This window comes from Chelmon rostratus, chromosome 10 (genome assembly GCF_017976325.1).
Source record: "Chelmon rostratus isolate fCheRos1 chromosome 10, fCheRos1.pri, whole genome shotgun sequence".
Lineage (NCBI taxonomy): Eukaryota > Metazoa > Chordata > Actinopteri > Chaetodontiformes > Chaetodontidae > Chelmon > Chelmon rostratus.
The window spans coordinates 13,964,927-13,983,202 of NC_055667.1; the positions used below are offsets into that span (position 1 = coordinate 13,964,927).

General features: G+C 44.0%; 1 protein-coding gene across 2 annotated transcripts in view; it reads left to right on the forward strand.

Annotated features, from left to right (window-relative positions):
* Window positions 1-231: 231 nt before the first annotated feature.
* l1cama (L1 cell adhesion molecule, paralog a) overlaps window positions 232-18,276 on the forward strand; it is a 40,093-nt gene continuing 22,048 nt past the window's right edge. For both annotated transcript variants that reach the window (XM_041945493.1, XM_041945494.1), the window contains exon 1: window positions 232-350. The gene's annotated coding sequence lies outside the window, so the exon portion shown is untranslated. The remainder of the gene's footprint in view (window positions 351-18,276) is intronic.

The window sequence follows — 18,276 nt, forward strand, 5'->3', positions numbered from 1 at the left end:
AGGAAGAGAGGACAGGAGGTGGGGGTGGGGGGTGGGGGGTACAATAAAGGAATGGTCAGAATCCACAGAGAGTGAGGTGAAGAGAGAAGGAGGGAGGGAGCAGAGGAGGAGGGAGGGAGGCAGGCAGGGAAGAAGGGTGATGTCACCTCTAACAGGCAGCCAATGAGAGTCAGGGAGGGAGAGAGAGAGAGAGCGGCCGAAGGAGGGTGTGTTTTTCTATCACTGCAGCATCAGCAGAGAGGAGAGGGGCACAATCAATTTCATAGAATAGAAAAGGCACAAGTAGATAAGGAGAAGGGAGCAAAAAGGGACTCAAGGAGTTGCCAGAGGAAAGGAGCATCACTGTGAAGGTAAGGGGATGTTTTTGTGACGAGGTGCACAGTTTGTCATTAAGGGGAAAGAGAGCGGGGGAGAGCTGGTGAGCGGATTAATTAGGCTGTTAGGTGGAGGTGGCTTGTTATGGAATCACACCTTTGCCTCGTCTTCCGCTGGCAGTAAAAGATGACAGTCTGGTTCATGTAAATCACTTTAACAGCTCCTCATTTAAATGTTTTCTCTATGGGCATTTGTCCGATCCCCATCAGGTGTGTTGATGTTTAGGGAAACTATAAAATTTGAGCCATTTCAAGCTACTTAGTTTGAAAAAATGTTAAAATGTTAGAGCACTTCTTTATTTCAGTAGTAGTGGGGGTTGTGATGAATTGAATACACGTCAGCAATGCATTACTTCAAACTGTTAACAGAAATTTGGAGTATTAAAGTCAGGAGTCATGGATAACCTGTTGGGGCAGATTACTTTTAAAGAAAATGCTTTTCTTTTGTTTGTGTGTTTTTGTCCTGCTGTTTGAACATTCGGTGTGTTGCATGCAACAGGGTCTCCTCTGACATGAATATTGAATATTCTTGAATATACAGCAGTGCCGAGTGCCATTGTGCTGCCTCACTTTGTTGGTCAGATTACAAGATTTGCTCTCTAAAATTGTACAAATCTGGATGCAGTTTGGGATAACTTGATTGTAAATGTGATTTTTAATTGGGTTTTTTAGTAACTGCAAAGTGTGTTGAACTGGACTTTAAATCTGTTGCGTTACTATATATTTACAGCAAAGATTGACTTAACAATTTCCTATGAAATGTGAAAAATATATAATTCAAATATACTTTAAATCTGCACCTTGCAATTCATATTGCAATATGTATTTTTCTGCAACCTGCAGGAAATTTCTCAGGCAAATTCATTGCTTTGCCTGTCCTCCTGCTGCTTCGCTACTTTAATATGAATATTCGTTTTCTCTCCACGTTCCCATCCCCCAGCTAATAGCTGAGTGGCTTAATGTTAAGTACTGCCAATGATTGCAATGTGCTGCTACAAATTTCATTGATGTGGAGGATGAAACTCAGCTGTACGGTGAACAGCACAGCAGAGCAGACAACAACAATTTTCCAGTCTACCAATCTTATCTCCTGCAGCTGCAGTGGGTCAATGACAGAGATGGGTAACCAGAAACTACAGACCTTGGAGGGGATCTAAAAAGAACTGGAAGAGGGAAAGAAAGAAAGCGAGACTCAGATATCAACAGGAGACGGCGAGTGAGGGAGATATTTATACGGAAGGAGATATCAGGGGAAGTACAAATAAGGGTGGGGCAGCGATCGCAGCAGACTGTGGAGGTGTGCCCATGAAAAGGAGGCGCTCACCTGGCTGTATGCCATACAGCTGCCTGCTGTCGCCCTCTGCGGCCTGTCACACATCTGTTCCACCCAGCGGCAGAAAATAGACAATGTTCCACCAGTCGTGTTAATGATGTAAAAATAAAACAACTGTATTGCCAGAAGCAGCTGCCAAAGGCTGTGAGCTTGTTCCGTCTCTGGCTTGTTTTTGCACATCTTGTGTTTGGTGAGTAAGCGTATCTTTGTGCGTCCGTTCACATCGGGCACTCCCGTCCTAACACTCTGACCAGAGTCACAAAAACATGATCAGATGCACAAAGATATGTATGTGCGTGGATATACGTGTATCCCCGTGCAGCCGCTCATATCACGCCAGTGCATGTGTGCGCTGGTGTTGTAGTGAACCTGCTGTCTCTCTCCCTCCCTCCATGCCTCAGTAGCCTGCAGCTTGTCCCAGATGAACCCAGTCAAGGGACTGGAGGGGAGGGAAGGCACTGCGCCTGACAATGACTTGTTACCATCTGTACAACATCCATAAACATACTGCACTGCACACATTCACACATTAGATCAAGATACAGCTGCTGCTGAAGAGGGCGTGTTGGAGAGAGTGAGTATGTGTGTGCATGCGTGCCTGTGCGCGCGTGCATCCTCTTCGTGGCCGCAATGCTCCAGAGACCCACTGCTGGTCACATTATCATACTATTTAATGCAGTGGGGTTTGTATGGCAGTGGATGGAGTGGATCTCTAGACGATGTTGCGAGCTGCTGGTGTAGCAGGGATGTTGTTGTCGGAGTAGCTAGACTTGGAGTATATGATTACCCTTGCTACAGTATGGTGCAGAATGTAATCTCCCCTATGACGCTGGGCTGGTTAATTGAGCTGTTCCATCAAAGAGATGGATGGAAACAGGGATTTATGTGAGGAGAGAGGGACACAGAGACCGGAAAAAGAGAGAGAGAGAAAAGGCAGGGGAGGATGGCAACATAAAAAAGATAAAGGAGGAGAAGAAAGTGGACTTCCTTTTGAAAGGCAAAGCACTTTGCATCCTTTAATGTATGTTCACTGCGATGGCTATTGAAGAGAGTAGAGAGAGAGAGAAAAGGAGGGATCAACTAGGATATAGAAAAGGGCAAGGTCACGGGAGGATGGGCCGTGGCAAAAGACAGAAGCATAGAAATGAAAGGCGAGAAGATTAAGAGGAGGATTTCTAAACATTTTTTTTTTTTTTTTACAGATAACTGATTGAAGATTATGAAAGAAAAGCCCTGCAATGTCTGCTCTGATATTTCTGTTTAATTTTTATGAGATGATCATGTCAGACTGGCCTTTTTCTAGATGCCTTCAGTCCTGCAGGTGAAGTGGAGAGCTGGTGTTGTGTAGGAGGAGAGGAGTGATCTGCTCTCACACTGCCAGTTAGGAGCAGCTCCAGGGAAGAGCAGTGCTGCTCTGGCCCTTTGCTCCTCAGCAACCTGTTATAGCCTCAGGACACCTTTGCCAGTCATCCTGCTCAGCAAACACAGCTATACTAACATACACGCATAAACACATCTGCACACGCACAACTTCTGCAAACCCACACTGCAGAGATCCTGTTGCAGTGCGCCAAATTAAAGATTCTCTGGTGTTGTCTCCCTGCCCTGATTACTTTAACGTCTGCTACTGATCAAAGACCGCACGCGGCACTTCCTGGGGATTCAGCCATTAAAACAGCGGCGGGGTAAAATAAGGGTTAAGAGAGAGAACTATCGCTTAGACTGAAGTGCCAACAATAACTGTTTCATCTCTGGTTCCCTTTTTATCCTCCGTTGAGAATAATAGTTGTAAAGTGACAAACTCACAAAGTAAAAAGCTTGTGAGCAAACTCCCTTGAGTTCTCATCCAGTGCGTGTGTGTGTGTCTTTTCGATGCCCTGCACGTGTGTGAGCACACTTGCTTGTGCACCTTCAGGATGCTGTCAAGACAGAGAGTCAGTCCCCCTACCTCCACCCCCACCACCCGACCCCACCCTCCCGAGTTGCAGCTTGGAGGCTGTTTGATTTAGACTGTGCAGATGGGAGTCAGCCCACTGTGTGTCAAGTGGGGGATCGTGTAGACATGCTGTCAGGGTTTGGTGGAGAATACATTGTGGTGATTTAGGGAGCTAAGGGTCAGATGGATTGACAGGCCAGCCATGGGTAAATGATTATAGAGAACTGAGGAGGAGGGAAGGAGGCCCGCGAAAGGGGAGAATGAAATTTGCAGAGGTGAAATGAGGCAGGCAGGGAGGAAAACCTAAAGCTGGAAAGGATTGATTTAAAAGGCAGCAGGATGGTACGGAGATGGCGGAAAGATAAAGGCTGTTATGGAAGACGAGACAAAGTATAAGAGGATCGTCATTGCAATCTCTCTGAACCACCTTGTTCCAGTCATCGCTTAAGAGTCATGTTCTCTCTTCTTAGACAGCTAGAGCAAACCATTCAGCCTAGGTAATTCATTTTTCCTTTACTGCCTCTGTATGTCTATTCTTTTCCATACTCTTCCTGCCAGTGTGGTTCTTTGGTTTCACAGTATTCATACAGTGGTGGACAGAGAAGCCAACATCGGGGTCTTAATCAAAATAATGACTTAGGCTCCTATTAGCCTTCCCAGAAAGATGCTCTCAGACAAAGACTCATAAATCCAACCCTATTATACAATTGAACCTGTGATGGAGACTAGGGCACAAATAGAGGCGTCATGTATGGAAATGAATTTAATTTGGCAGAGTGAATTACCTTATTAAAGCTTTCAGGAGTGATGGCATGAGAGAGGAGAAATTGTCGAATTCCCCTGGGTAAGAAATATCATTTTGGCAGTTAAAATTACAAAACTGGAACCCCACAGTGGATATTACTTCGAATCGGGAGAGAAATTAATCACTGCCAAACCAATAACTGAGGCGCCAGATATTGTTAAAAAAAAAATCTTTAAATGAGAGAATTAAAAAACGCATTCTTTCTCACTTTATATTGTTATTACAGTGCAAAACATTTTCTAATTTTGTGAATTAAGTTTCTTCAGTGCACATTGAAGACAGAACCAGACTGGAAAGCAGCACAGCAATAAAGCTACACTGAATATGAATTACGGCAGAGAGGAACCTCATGTCTGACCTTCTCTGTGTCTCCTTGATGCTGTCTTCATCTTTTTTTTTTTTTTGTCTCTAACTAAATTATGTCTTTGTCTCAGAGAAACAGAGAATTCCCCCTTAGCGTCACTGCATCTGGACAACAGTTAGCTCTATCAAAGAGGCTTTATTGTCCGCATCAGTGACTATAATTGGACTAAATTGACCCTCTGTCCAGTGTGTTTCCCAGTTGCATCTATGAAGTGTTCTGTTGATTGTCAAAGATGTTTCTCTGTGCATTTATGTGCGTGCCTGGCTCATAATGAACAGTGGCCTGTATGAGATGTCCTCATGAATGAATTAATTGTACTTCAGATACCAGTGTTGGGTTTTTGCCTTTCATTTGTGAAAGATAATGTCAAGTGTCCAATGATCAGTAAGTTAAGCCTAAGTTTAACAGCTTCTCAGTGGAAATAGCTTAAAAATTAGCTTATGAAATACCTTTTCTGCCTCACAGAGCTGCTTTTATTGGTAAATGATTTTATTTTGCCTCTAATTCTTTCTTTTAATTCAGCGCAGAAGCTTTGACTTGCTAACCATAAAAGCAAACCATATTTATTATCATTATAAGCAGTAGCAGTACAAACAGTACAACAATATTCCATTGTTGGCTTGGTAAACAGTTATTGGTTAGCCGACAGTAATACACCTTAATCAAAATTTCTTAAACGTTAAACTGACATAACTTTACATATTATCCATTGTGTTTTATAGAGTAAATACAGAATTATATGTTATTATACATTGTAATGCTAACTGTAAAGTTATGTTTATATTCTATGCATGGAGAAATATGCCTGAAGTAGCTAGGTAGCTAGCTATGAACCGATTAACGCGTTCAGCAGTTAGCTTAATTAATAATAAAATTAATTGAATAGCTTTTTGATGAAAGCATTCATTTTATTGGTTGTTTTATAAATATATTCAAAACATTGTCTGAGAATCAAAATTATTGAGCATATTGAGCTTTTCCTCACATCTTCTGCTCTGAGAAAACAATTGTAGCTACATTAAAAGTAACGTTAGTTAAGTTCGCTAACGGTCAGTGGAGCCACATAACCTCTATTATGCTGCCTTTGGGTGCTTTTTGAAATTCCAGATAACAAATATAGTGCATATAACATTATAAGCTAATACATTTATTTGTTGTAGGTTAATTCCTTAAGGATGATATCTCAGACAACTGTGACCGTATTGTGACACTTTGGAGATTTACAGTCATTGTGCTGTCCTGCTTTGATTACATTGCACAGGCTGTTTATTAAGGGGACATGACAGCATTGGTTTACTAATTTATTGATTTGTTGCTGAGAGGCCAGCTGCATTTTTAATGAAACTTGGGGGCATTTTGCACATATCTCAGTACTGTCGGCTACTTCAGCAATGTTGCTTTGCTTGAAGTTCAGCCATACTGTTCTGGTAAGCTTTTAACTGCCTTTTTCAATACTGTTGGAATTAATTCTTCAATTGCGCTCTGCGTTTTTCTCATCAGTTTCCTCTTGACAATGCTTATTAATGTGAGGCCCAGACCCAAAACTGTTTATCCTGTTAGCCAATGGACTGTTAATGGAATAGCCGTGTTTGGCTTCACTCATACTCATCTGTTTCACGTGCCATATTTGACAGAGTTGAAGAAGTTCATGTTCTGGCACCGATGCATTATCACAGTTGAGTATTTGACATCCCTAAAAGCCTGGACTGCATTGCAACATCGAGGGTTATGCCAAAGAATATCTAGTCATTTGAAGCATCACAGAAGCACATCCAAGAGTTTGCTTATTAAGATGCTGTTCCTGGAACTCTAAAATAAGCCTGGGAACGGTGCACTTCAGTTGTAGATTAATTAAATCCATAAATTGTACTGAAGCACCGCTCGGTTTGTTGCAGACAAGAGATGCGTAGTCAGGAAAGCAAAAATGAATTGTGTTTTTTGAGGCCTTAGTGTGCTGAATTAAATGTGACTGCTTAACAACGACTGAGTGGCACACATCATCATTTTCTCACATGTGAAACACACTGTGGTTTGATAGCGTTCTGAATCCCTCTGAAGGCTGATTTATTTGGACTGTTTACATTGAAGTGTATTGATTTTGTTTCACTTGGCACTTCCCCACTTCATACCTACACTTCATTTGAATTAACTGTAAACGAAATAGATGGGGCATGAAACACGAGCATCCATACACACTTTAACAAACAAAGCATCCTCAAGTACTGCAGGTGATGTAAGTAAACAGGCTGTCTGTATTTGTCTCCTCTCCATGTCTCGGTGATGTTGTGACTGCAGTTTCTCGCAGGCGCTTTATCTGCTGTGTCAGCCATGATATATTCATTAGGGTTGGATTACAGAGAGTGGGAGGGGATCAGGTTTTGAGTGGGTTGTAATCCCCATACACTGGCCTAATTTAATCTCACCTACTGTGCCATCCTATTACACACTGCACCCACCACATGCATGCAGGCGTTGGCAGGGGCAGAGCAGATGAGGGGCATGCAAGGTTAAAGCAGGGTAATGTCAGACAAGAGGCTTGGAGACAAAGAGGGAGGATTGTAAGAAAAGAGGTGCAGAGAAGGGAAATTGATTATGAGCGGCAGAAGAGAGATTCAGAGAAAGAAACAAAATGTCAAGGAGTAAAGAAATGTCAGGGACAAAAGTGGAGACGGATAGGATTTAGAGAAGGGTGCTCCGTGTAATTCTGTTTGTCATGAGTAACAACAGGCATATTGGCTTGCTTCTTTCTCTTCTGTGTGAGAAACCTTTCAGAATGCATGTGCGAGAAAAGTCCACCTATGAAGAAGGTGGTTGGATGGGTCAAACACAGGACAGGGATTCATGTTCTGTGTGAAACCAAAAGTGTACTAAATTTTCTCAACCCATGCAGGACTGTAGAATTCCTCAGCTGGTGATGAAACATTGAGATAGCCAAGAAATTGGGACATGCACCAAGATTATTATATCATATAGCTTTTTCATGAACAACATCATAATCATGTTTTCTAATAATTATTAGACGTGTTGTGTCACATTTTATTACACAGTCTGTGCCCTGCATCACATCAATGCATCATTATTGGGCTGAAAAAGAAAAAAAAAAAATTTCAGTTTGGCATCCCATCCAGTGTGCCTTCTGACTAGCGTATTTCGGGATGCCTCCCTATCTCATTATATTTATTTGGTCAAGTTGCAAATAATTTGCAAGTTGGGGAGATTTTACACAGTGAAGTGAGGGTTTATGCAACATATTCTGCTGTTTTCTTTACCATTATGACCTACATCCCTTTCATCATCCCTCCTTATCTGCTCATAGCCAGAATAAATTAGGTCGGGCTAGCCTGCTACATACTCTTTCCACCTGAAGAGCTGGATGTCAGTGAATCTGTTCTTGTTAGCCTCCTCTAAATGCAGACTTTGTGTTTTTAAATCAGGTTGGTGTTGGAGTTGTTGGAGTTTATTCTCTGAATTGATCAGGGGTAATTGGGCATGGCGCTGCAGAGAGCCTCGCACAGTGCCCGAGCTGCAATAATGAGACACTATACTTAGCTGTAAAACTGTCTGTTTACATCAGCCATCATGCTCTATTGCACAGCGGGAAGAATCGAGCAATTGTGTTTTTGTGGCCAAACTTCCAGGGCGCACTTTCCGTGTAGGGATTTTTGTAAATCATTTGTTGAAAACTGTACTGAAGAGAGGACTGAGTGATGTTGCAGAAAGCGATAAGGAGACATGGGGTGAGGAGGCCTCTTGTTAATACGAGAAAAAGATAAAAGGCCCAATCCCCAAGAGAAAACACAGGAGCAACAAGAAGGAAAAATAGATTTATTCAGGGGTACAGATGTCACATCGGGGGAAGGAGGGAGATGAAGAGAGAAAAGGTGCAGAGCAGAAAACAAACCACATGGAGATAAAGAGAGATGCTCTGGAGTGTAGACAGAGGGCCCGGATATTGTTAACGAGCTTAACGAGGTAATTATAAGCAAAGACCTCATCCTCCAGGCCTTACGCGGTTGGGTGGGGCAGGAGAAGCAGGAGAAAAACACTGAGAGAGAAAGAAAGGACGTTTATTATCAGTAACCTTTTAATAATGTTGATTGTAGCGTTAAAGTGTGATCCTGCTCGCAGCGACGAGCAGGAAGTGTGAGAGGGTGGAGGTTAAGATGGGAAGACAAAGAGAGGGATGGCGGGGTAAAGGACAGAGATCCTGTAGAGATTAAAATGTCAGCGTGTGCAGAGGCAGATGCGCACCTGCCAGGCACGCACGCATTGACACACATGCACTCACCTGCATCTTCTCAGGCTATGTGCAAAGCAACTGTGTGGCACTAATTAAATAAGAGGAACACAACCCCAAACACAAATAGTGGAAGTGCCTACAGACTGAAGTGACAGGATAAAATCAGCTGGGATGACTTCATCCTCAGTTCTCATATATCATCCATCTTTATGGCCTATGTCCTCATAACTCTTGTTTTTCACTCCCCCCATCTCTTCCGCCTTTCCGTCTCTCCTTCCATCCCCTCTGTCCAGTGGTCCATTTCAATCCATTTGGTGTTTTATTTATGAGTGTGCGGTGAGCACTGTTTTGACCGGCCTGCGGTTCGGAGGGGGACAAACAATCCCACAGTAAATGTTAGTGACAGGGCTGTTACAAGCCATGCGGCCTTCATACACACTGTTCCCTGTGTTTTTCGGCCCGTCAGCCCGTCCGCCTCCACAAGTCTCAGAAAAGCTGGTTTCTCCTTTCAGTTTGAATCAAGGAAAAAGTCTCTGAGGTGTCTGAGAAACATCATGCAAAAGCTGTGTTTGTTTGGCTATTGCTAGCTGGCAGGAGCTTCTGATGCGGTGTGTGGGTGTCCTATATAGGAACCTGCACGATCAGCATGTTTTAAGCCATGCTATCATGGGATGGAGATGATTTAGATATCTGCCACTATCACAGAGGATTTAGCATTCTGGAATATTACCAGTGGTCTATTTTCACCTTCAGAAAGTGTGGATGTGTGTGTGTTATGTTGCTATATGTTTAGCTGTGGGAGTATACACAAGAGTATCAACAGCTGGCGGCGAGCATCTTTGTTTTGCGTGCGTCTACAGTATAGATGTGGATTGTCAGACCTCGTTGGCCTAACTCTCTATGAAAAGCTCATCAACTGGTTGTTTAGCCGCAGGGAAAGGTCACCACAGCTTCCTCTGCATCCCTGTGGCCTCTCTCTCTGTTTCTATCTGTTTTTCTCTCTCTCGCTGGAATTGGGGCCGAACCCTTTCTGTCATCTCTCATAACTGAGTCAAAACGGGAGGGAAAGAGAGATGAGAGAGTGCGGCGGAGTTGTGGCCACAGCTGGGGCTTCAGTGTACGGGGCAATACCCCGGGAGGAAAGGAGGGTGGGGGGGGAGAAAAGAGAATACAGGCGGAGGGGAGCAAGGAGGGAGAGGAGCAGTGAAGCTCTGCAAAACAGTACAAATAGAGAAGAAATGAAACAGCAACCTCACTTTTTTTTGCTTATTCACTCTGTCTACCTCCTGGAATAGCTAATATAACAGCAGATATACTTGTCACTCCCTTTAACTGTCTGACGGGAGATGACGCACACACATGCACACAGACTGATGCGAACACAGGCGGGACGGAACAGGTTGTCTGTTTACTCTCTTTCATTTTGCGCCTTGCTGAAAATTGCAGCGCGTTCCGGAAAATGTCATGTCCTTGATCTCTTTGCACCACTACACACTGGTGCGTGGAGGGGCTGGAGCTGCGTGGAGACGTGGGGTGGGGGATTTACAGAGACGGGGGAGGGGGGGGTCTGCAGCAGAGATGGGGCTGCGCGCCTAAGATAACGCTCCGGCTTTTGATGGAGCCTGGCCCTCCTGTGTTGGAGAGCACAAGCCGCTCCGTCTCAAATAGATCTCCGCCACGGACTCCATTGGTAATGATTGGATTTAGTTACAGAGCAGAAATGGTGTGCTGATGATAATGATAACAGATGTGATGGGAGTTAGGCTGCCACTTAGGGTCGCGGGATTGTATCGATGCTGTGCCAGCCTGCAAATTTCCCCTTAGACTGGATGGTCTCTCTCGGGCTTGATAAAAGTTGATGACAGAGGCTGATAGAATGCTACCTGTAATTGCATTGTGCATGATCTTGGCTGGGTGGCTGTAATGAAGATGTAGTGCAGGACAGACGGAAGGTAGTGTTCCATAAGCTTCATTGTGTAGAAGACTGGGAGGGAGGGGTGAGGTAAAGGAGTTCACGGGGAGAAAAAGGGAAGTTTCATACTGATGTAAGGAGTGAGAGGCAATCAGCGGGGAGCAGAGAATAGAGAACAGAAGTGAAAGAGATAGAGCAGCGCAAATAAAAGATAGACTTTCTGCAAAGACGACAGTCAGGAAGGAGCAACTCTTTCAAGTGTGGGGAGCATGTAGACATAACGGGAGATGGAGAAAACCGGAGATGGGGAAGGAGCAAGAGATGGAGACACTGGAGACAGGAGATGAAGGTAGAGAGTATAAAGTACAGATAGATGAGACAGAGAGGGAGAGAGGGGATGGGGGGATGGGGTGTGGAGGATGAACATGTTTGAGGGGGAGGGGAGAGAAATATTTGCTGTGTGCGGCTGAGCTGGAGTCAGGAGGTTGTCATGGTGATAGCGGGGTGAGAAAAGGAAAGGGAGGCAGGAGTATTGACACCTAACCCTAGACACTGCGCACACACGTGCACGTACACACACTACGACAAACAGAATTAGTCATGCATAACAATACTGACCTGCCACATCCTAAGTAAACACACACTCACACTTTTTCACACAAACACACACACTCACACAGGTGGTGCTTACAAATAAGCCGAGACCACGTATGAGGCTCAGCGGCCATGTCACCATGCAAACCCTGTCTCCCATCTCTCTGCTGCCCTTTTTTATCGTCACTCAGCCCTATTTGAATGGCAGGCAAATCCCCTTAAACTGACTTGTCTTGCTAGACAATTACCTAAACCTCAGTTTGTGTGTGACTGTGTGTCTTCTTCTTCTGTCTGAGCTGTGCTGTTTTTCCTGTGTGTGTCGATGACACAAAGAGATGAGAGACAGAGGCAAAACAAGCTGATGCAGAGACAAGCAGCAGCTCCAGCGGGCCATGATTTTCTGAGCCAGTGCACACACTTATATAATATCTGTATTTGTATATTGATTTTTCTTAAAAACAAAATTTATATAGCACAAAACTGCAGCAAAAAGAGACATCTGCAAACTGCAGCAGTCGCTGAAATAAATGTAAAAGTTATCACTTTCTTGCATCAGAGTGCTCAGAACAGCAGATATTTATATAAACTGAATATACAGTTCATTACTGGGACCTATTAGTAGGGAGCATTTTTGTAGAGAATAGTAATCTATTGACATGAAAATGAATTAAATTCACCTTGACTCAATTCATATGAATTTTACTGATGTTAGAAGTCTGGCTGAAAATAGCCTGACTCCACACAGATAAATGGGATAGAGATTGACTTGTTCGTCGCTCTGTGGCGAGAGAGTGTGGAGCATAAAAGGAATACAGCAAAGTGCAAACACAGCAGGAAGAAAGACAAATTTCCATACTGGACAACAAACAAATCGATGAAATTGCTCAGTCAGAATGTTAGCGCTTATATAAGATGTGGTTTTAGCCGTGTCCTGACAGAAGGCAAAGTGCTGGGAAGTGCAGTTAAGGTAGCTGATGGGACTGTGATCATTTCTTTAATTTTAGTCCGGACTTGGGAGACTGGACTGTTTGAAGAGAGATATTATATCCATTATTTTCTCTTTGCTCCTTCTCTCATTTCTTTTCATTCATCCACATACCATCAGCCCCTTCTGCTTCCACTCTGTTTCCACTCGATAGACATTTACTAGCTGTTTAGGGGCGTTACATCTACTTCCCCGTCCTCAAAAGACTTTGTATTTGATTAGATGAGGAGCACTTAAGGGGAAGTGCTGCTTTTGCAACTTTTAACAAAGTTAATGGGATTTCCAAGAAGCCATTGTCTGACCTGGTTAATCATTTTGAAGATGCCAATCACCAGATCCTGTGAGCTGTTTTGCTAAAACTGCATCTGCTCCACCTCTACTCTAGTCAGTTAACTTGTGACATCTGACTGGTTATGCTCAAGCCGTTTTTGTTTGCTTTAGTTGTTAAAAATTTGCAATTGTTTGTATTTAAATTTTTTTCTCAACTGCAGCAGTGGTGGTGTGTGTTTGTACGGTGCTTTCTGTGCATGGGTGCAAGCATGTCTGATGTATGTTTCTTCATGTATGGCTCCTGCATGTCTCTACAAGCCCAGTATAGGGCTAGAAAAAAAAAGAAGAAGCTCCAGCCACTTTCCCACAGTCGTTGAACCACTGGGGCCCTTCCATGCAAATGTGTTAGCAAAGCACTATGTGTGACCTTGCCCTGCCAGCAGCTCATTTCCCTGAAGTGGTAGGGGAAAAAAAGGATTACATAAAACCAAAGGAGACCTTGTCAAATGTTTAAAGACTAAATCTTAGCAAGAAGCTGTCTGCAGGGAAGCTTAGGGCCAAAAATTACCTTTTTGAAATATTATGAAAACAAGGTGCATGTGCTTAAGAACCTGGGAAAAACGGAAACTTCTTCAAAACAAAGACATACCACAGTTTCACGCTAGGCAAATTTGTATTTTTTGTTATGTTTCTACAGTAAGAGTGCTTTTATTCAGTGAGACACAGGTATCTCAAGTGTCTAACCTGTTGTGATGGAGGTCGTAGGTCACGTATACACACTCCGCCCCTCTCCTCAGGGTGTGGCGTGCTGATTCTCCCTGCGGAGGCGGCCACGTGTCCTTGCATGTCACACAAGCCTCTGGCAGCTGTGTCCTCCAGCACTGTATGGACCACTTATCACCTGACCCAAGGGACCACTCCCTCCTCCTCTTCTCTCCCTCTGTCTGCTGAATGACTGACTGCACAGCCCCTCCTCAGACATCACTACCTGCAACAGCCAACACGAGCCTGCCCCCACCTGCACACTTCACTTGATGCAACCCAGAAGCACACACAAGTGCACACATATGCTCCCATTCACACCTGAAGCTTATCAGATAACCTTAGCACCGCAGCCTTTCCTTTGAGGCCTGTAGAGCGTTCTGCTGCTTTATGCTGTATTTCTGCATGGCTGACTTGAATAACAATGTAACTTGCATGGAAAAAGCATGATAAAGAAGTCATGTGTTAGGTTATGTTTAGTGCCCTTCCTGTTTATATATGTATACACACAAACACACACACACACGACCGTTGGAGCATCTGCTTCAGTGGTTGATTTCCCTCTGGTGCTGTTGCATACTGTTTGTTGTAGCTGGTTCGTCATCTCCAACAGTGTTAAGCTGCTGCATCTGGTTTCAGGGCTAACACTGGTAAATAACTATACTGATGTCAGCTTCTTTTAACCGGCCTGCCTGCCTCCAGTTTGATCCCCAAAGGCTTTACTAGCACGTTCACATAAAATCTCATTTTCACCCATCTGATCTCCCTCTAATTTCTCTCTCCGAGGGATGAAAGGCCACATAAAAACATGTTTACTCTAGGATCTCCACTGAGTTTCACTTCCTCAAACAGCACATATTGTCAAGGTAGGAAGAAAAGAAAAAAAAGTGGCATTGAAGGTCAAAAATGCTCATCAAAAACACACACACAAAAAACAAGCGAGTCTGTTAGCTCACGGGAGAAAAGGCGAGAGGCTGACTGTGAGAGATAAAGAGCAAGAGAAAGCAGGGGCTATAGGACGGAGCAGTAATAGGAAGCAGGGAGGGGAGAGAGGGAAGGTCACTCCTAATAGCTCTTCCACGTAATTTCATAATGTCATGATTGCCCCTATTTACTCTAGCTTACGCCATTAACTATCTACTGTATGGACACTAAACCATTCCGCTGCAAAAATGTATCTTGAAGAGCTGCATGCATTCATCATTGCATGTTCCTGCTGCACACAGAGTGCATAACAAGTGCCCGCGAGGAGGTCTGGCATGCACAAGGGTGTTTGCATGCATCGAATCTTATATCTCCTGCATGACACGGAGGGTGTGTCTGTAATTACTGCGCTTTGTGCTGCAGGCGGAGAATCTGACTGATGCTGCAGCTAATGAAGCAAATGACGCCCACAGGCAGCAGTGCAGCAGTCTAAGGAGAGTTTATGCATGTGTGTACATACAGGATACATGTGTTTCTCATGTCCATATCTGTTGCCTTTAGATTACAGGTGAATACTAAGAGAATGGAAAAGAGAGATTCAGTAATGCAGCACTGCCCACATGCTGTGCCCATTTAACTATTCCATACAAACGTCTACAGTCATGATTTTATCTACCCAAAAACACAAGCCCTGCTCCATTCTGTTTTCTTTTTCTTTACTGATACCATGCATCTCTATTTCCTGTTACTAACTGACTGACAGGCAAGCCATAAGCAAATTACCTTATCGGTTGCAGACTTAAGTGAGCAGCAGCTAACATGCCAGAAGCAGAGAGAGCCAGAGGCAGCACTCCATCTGCAAGGCTGGCTCCATTAGCTGACAAGAGAGATTAGCTGACCTGCTGACACACTGGCTGATCTTTACTGATATAACACACATGGACTCATGTGCACACAAACACACACACATACAGGGAATCTGACACTATTACATTAGGGTATCACCCCTGTTTTTGATCGTTACCAGGCTTTTACTGGTGAGTGATCCCATAACCAGATCTCTTTCTTTTCACATCTGTCATTTACACTTCTCTTTTTTTACCATTTATTTTTGTTCTTTCCACCTCTCTTCTGTCTCTCTTTGTTTTCACTTTCTATTAATTTTTCAGACTTTTTGTTGTCAACCCACCCTTTGATCTCCCGCCGGTGTTGCCCTTCTTTCTCTTTGTCAGTTTTCTTTCCGCCGTCCCTCCTTCCATCCATCCACCTCTCTTTCATTCTCCAGCCCTCACGGATGTCTTAATGAGTCCACTCCCTTCCCCTTGAATTATTCACCACTTCTTTTATTCTACCATTCCCATTGTGTCTTAAGGGGAAAAACATCAATAAATAAATCACACCAGAGGTAGCTGCTTTTGCAGTCTTGGCAATAGGAGGGATGACTGTCTCTGTGTTTGTGTGTTTGTTTGTGTAAGGAGAGAGAGAGGGAGAGGAGAGATTTGTAGAGGACTTTTGGACTTTTCTGTTTTGTGTTTAAATTTCAGTTGGACAAGTCTGTGCATGTTTTCACCTCACAAATCTATGAGTAACTTAAACAGTATTCTGCCAGACCTTTGTCTGTTTGTCTGTTAAAGTATGTGTTAGAGGTAAAGACGTGAAGACATTAAGTATTTGTACTTAAACGTAAGTGTGTGTGTGTGTGTGTGTGTGTGTGTGTGTGTGTGTGTGTGTGCATGTTTAAGGGTCGGCCTGTCAGTGTGCGCCAGCCAATGAGTGAACGTGTGTACGTGCGTGCGCATATGTAAGTGATACCGCAAACCTGTTAGTGTCCATGTGTGTGAATAACTGAATTTGTATGTACAAGGGGGATGCTGTGTGGAGACCCTGTTGTCATGGCAACCGGGAGAGAGAGAAAGAGAGAGAGAGAGAGAGAGAGAAAGTGGGCGGTTGCCCTCACGGCTACTCTGAAAGCCTTTATTTTCTCCAGGTTTTTGTCACTCCAATATTAACCTCTAACCCTTGACTGAACGAAGTGGGGTGGGGTGCGGTGGGGTCTTCGAAAGAGGTGCAGGCGGTTGGAAAATGAGGAGAATATGGCATGCATTCTATCGCTGCATTTGACACTAGTGGGAGTAGCAAAGTGTGTAATGGCCAAGCTTATGCTAATATTGGTATTGATAAATGTGCTGTCTGTATACCCTGATTCCAGATAAGCTGTGGCTCTGCAGCTTTTTTCTGCTGGGAAATTTCCATTTGGTGGTGACCATGGCTCATCAGTCTTGAAACGCATGCTACTTGGCCTTTAAAACAAAGAGTACCATCATGAGGGAGATATTGGTTTCCCACTGTGCTGTAAAGCCCCTTTTCCATTAAAGTTGCAAATATTGAATTCATTAGCCGTGTTGCCTATTGTCCAAGCCGGAGTGCTACCGCAAGCAGTTTATTAAATTGATGGAGAGAGAAGGTGTTGAATATAGAAAGAAGAGAAGGAGAAGGAGAGGAGGAGGGGCTAGGACATGTACTGTGAAAAGTGATCGGATGGGAATTGAAGAAAGCTTTTAGTGTCAGCTACCAGGGGGGCTGAGAGAAGAGAAGGAGAAGACTGATAAAAAGGTGACAGGAAAATGGGCTCTCATCATCCTTGGACATTTCCTATTATAAGTCTCGGCTCCTAAGCAGAAACACACAGAGAAAACGTGAAAAAATCTTGGAAGAAATGCAATCTTCACTGCGGTGAATGATGAAAGACGTGTCTGCGTTGCAAAGTGAACTGTGGAGCGGAGCGGAAACAGGTAGCCAGTGTTATTTCACATGATTTGTGGTATTTTTCTGCTGTAGCGACAAAATGGGTCTGAGACTTGTCTCACTGCAACAGGCTCATGCATTAAGTATGACCCTGTCAGAGAGAGGAAGAGGGGAGGGAGTGAAGGAGAGAATCAGACGGCCACACCAAAGACGGCAGGTATAGATGGACAGCATCAGTCTGGGACCATACCAAATGTATGGCGAGCGGTGTGAATGAATTATGAATTTGGGTGAATTTAGGGCAAATTGCGCCGACAGGAAGGGGATTTCTATGAATAATTCACTCTGTAGGGGGCCTGATCATCAACCCCCTGCCAGCATCACCTTGTATCTCAGAGCCCCCTCCTCACTTTTACTATCCGTTGACCCTTATAATCTCTCACTGCCTCTCTCCTGTAATGCCAGTCCATTTGCCTTAGTGAGCGCTCTCTCTTTTTTTTAATGTCTAAATCACTCCCCTTCCTCCTCCTGTCCCTCCGTCCGTCTCTTTTCAGCCTGATGTTTCACCAGACAGACGAACCCTGGGGGGAGAGTAGGGGGTAAAGGGGGGCATGTATTCATTTATTTTTCTCCCCCCCACCTCCTTCCATCCCGCATCCTCTCCCCCTACACATCTTCACAGCTGGAGGTAGTTAATATTTAAAAGCAAAGGCATGACAGGACACAAGACCTGCACACATGTTTGAACATGCACACACAAACACAAACACACACACTCGCTCACACACAAATCCAGTAGAGCAGCACATCTGATCAAAGTACAGAGAGGCGTTTAGAATTGATATTTGCGTGACTCACTGCGTTGAGAGAAAATATACCACGCTACATTCATCAGCATAGCAGCTCCTCAGACAGCCGAGTGAGGATATGAAGCAAACAGTAAAAGTCTCTCATGTATATGTGGGCGGTTGGCACGATGGGGATCAGAATATGCGTGAAACTCAGAACACGATTTGACTCTTGAGGTTTGAT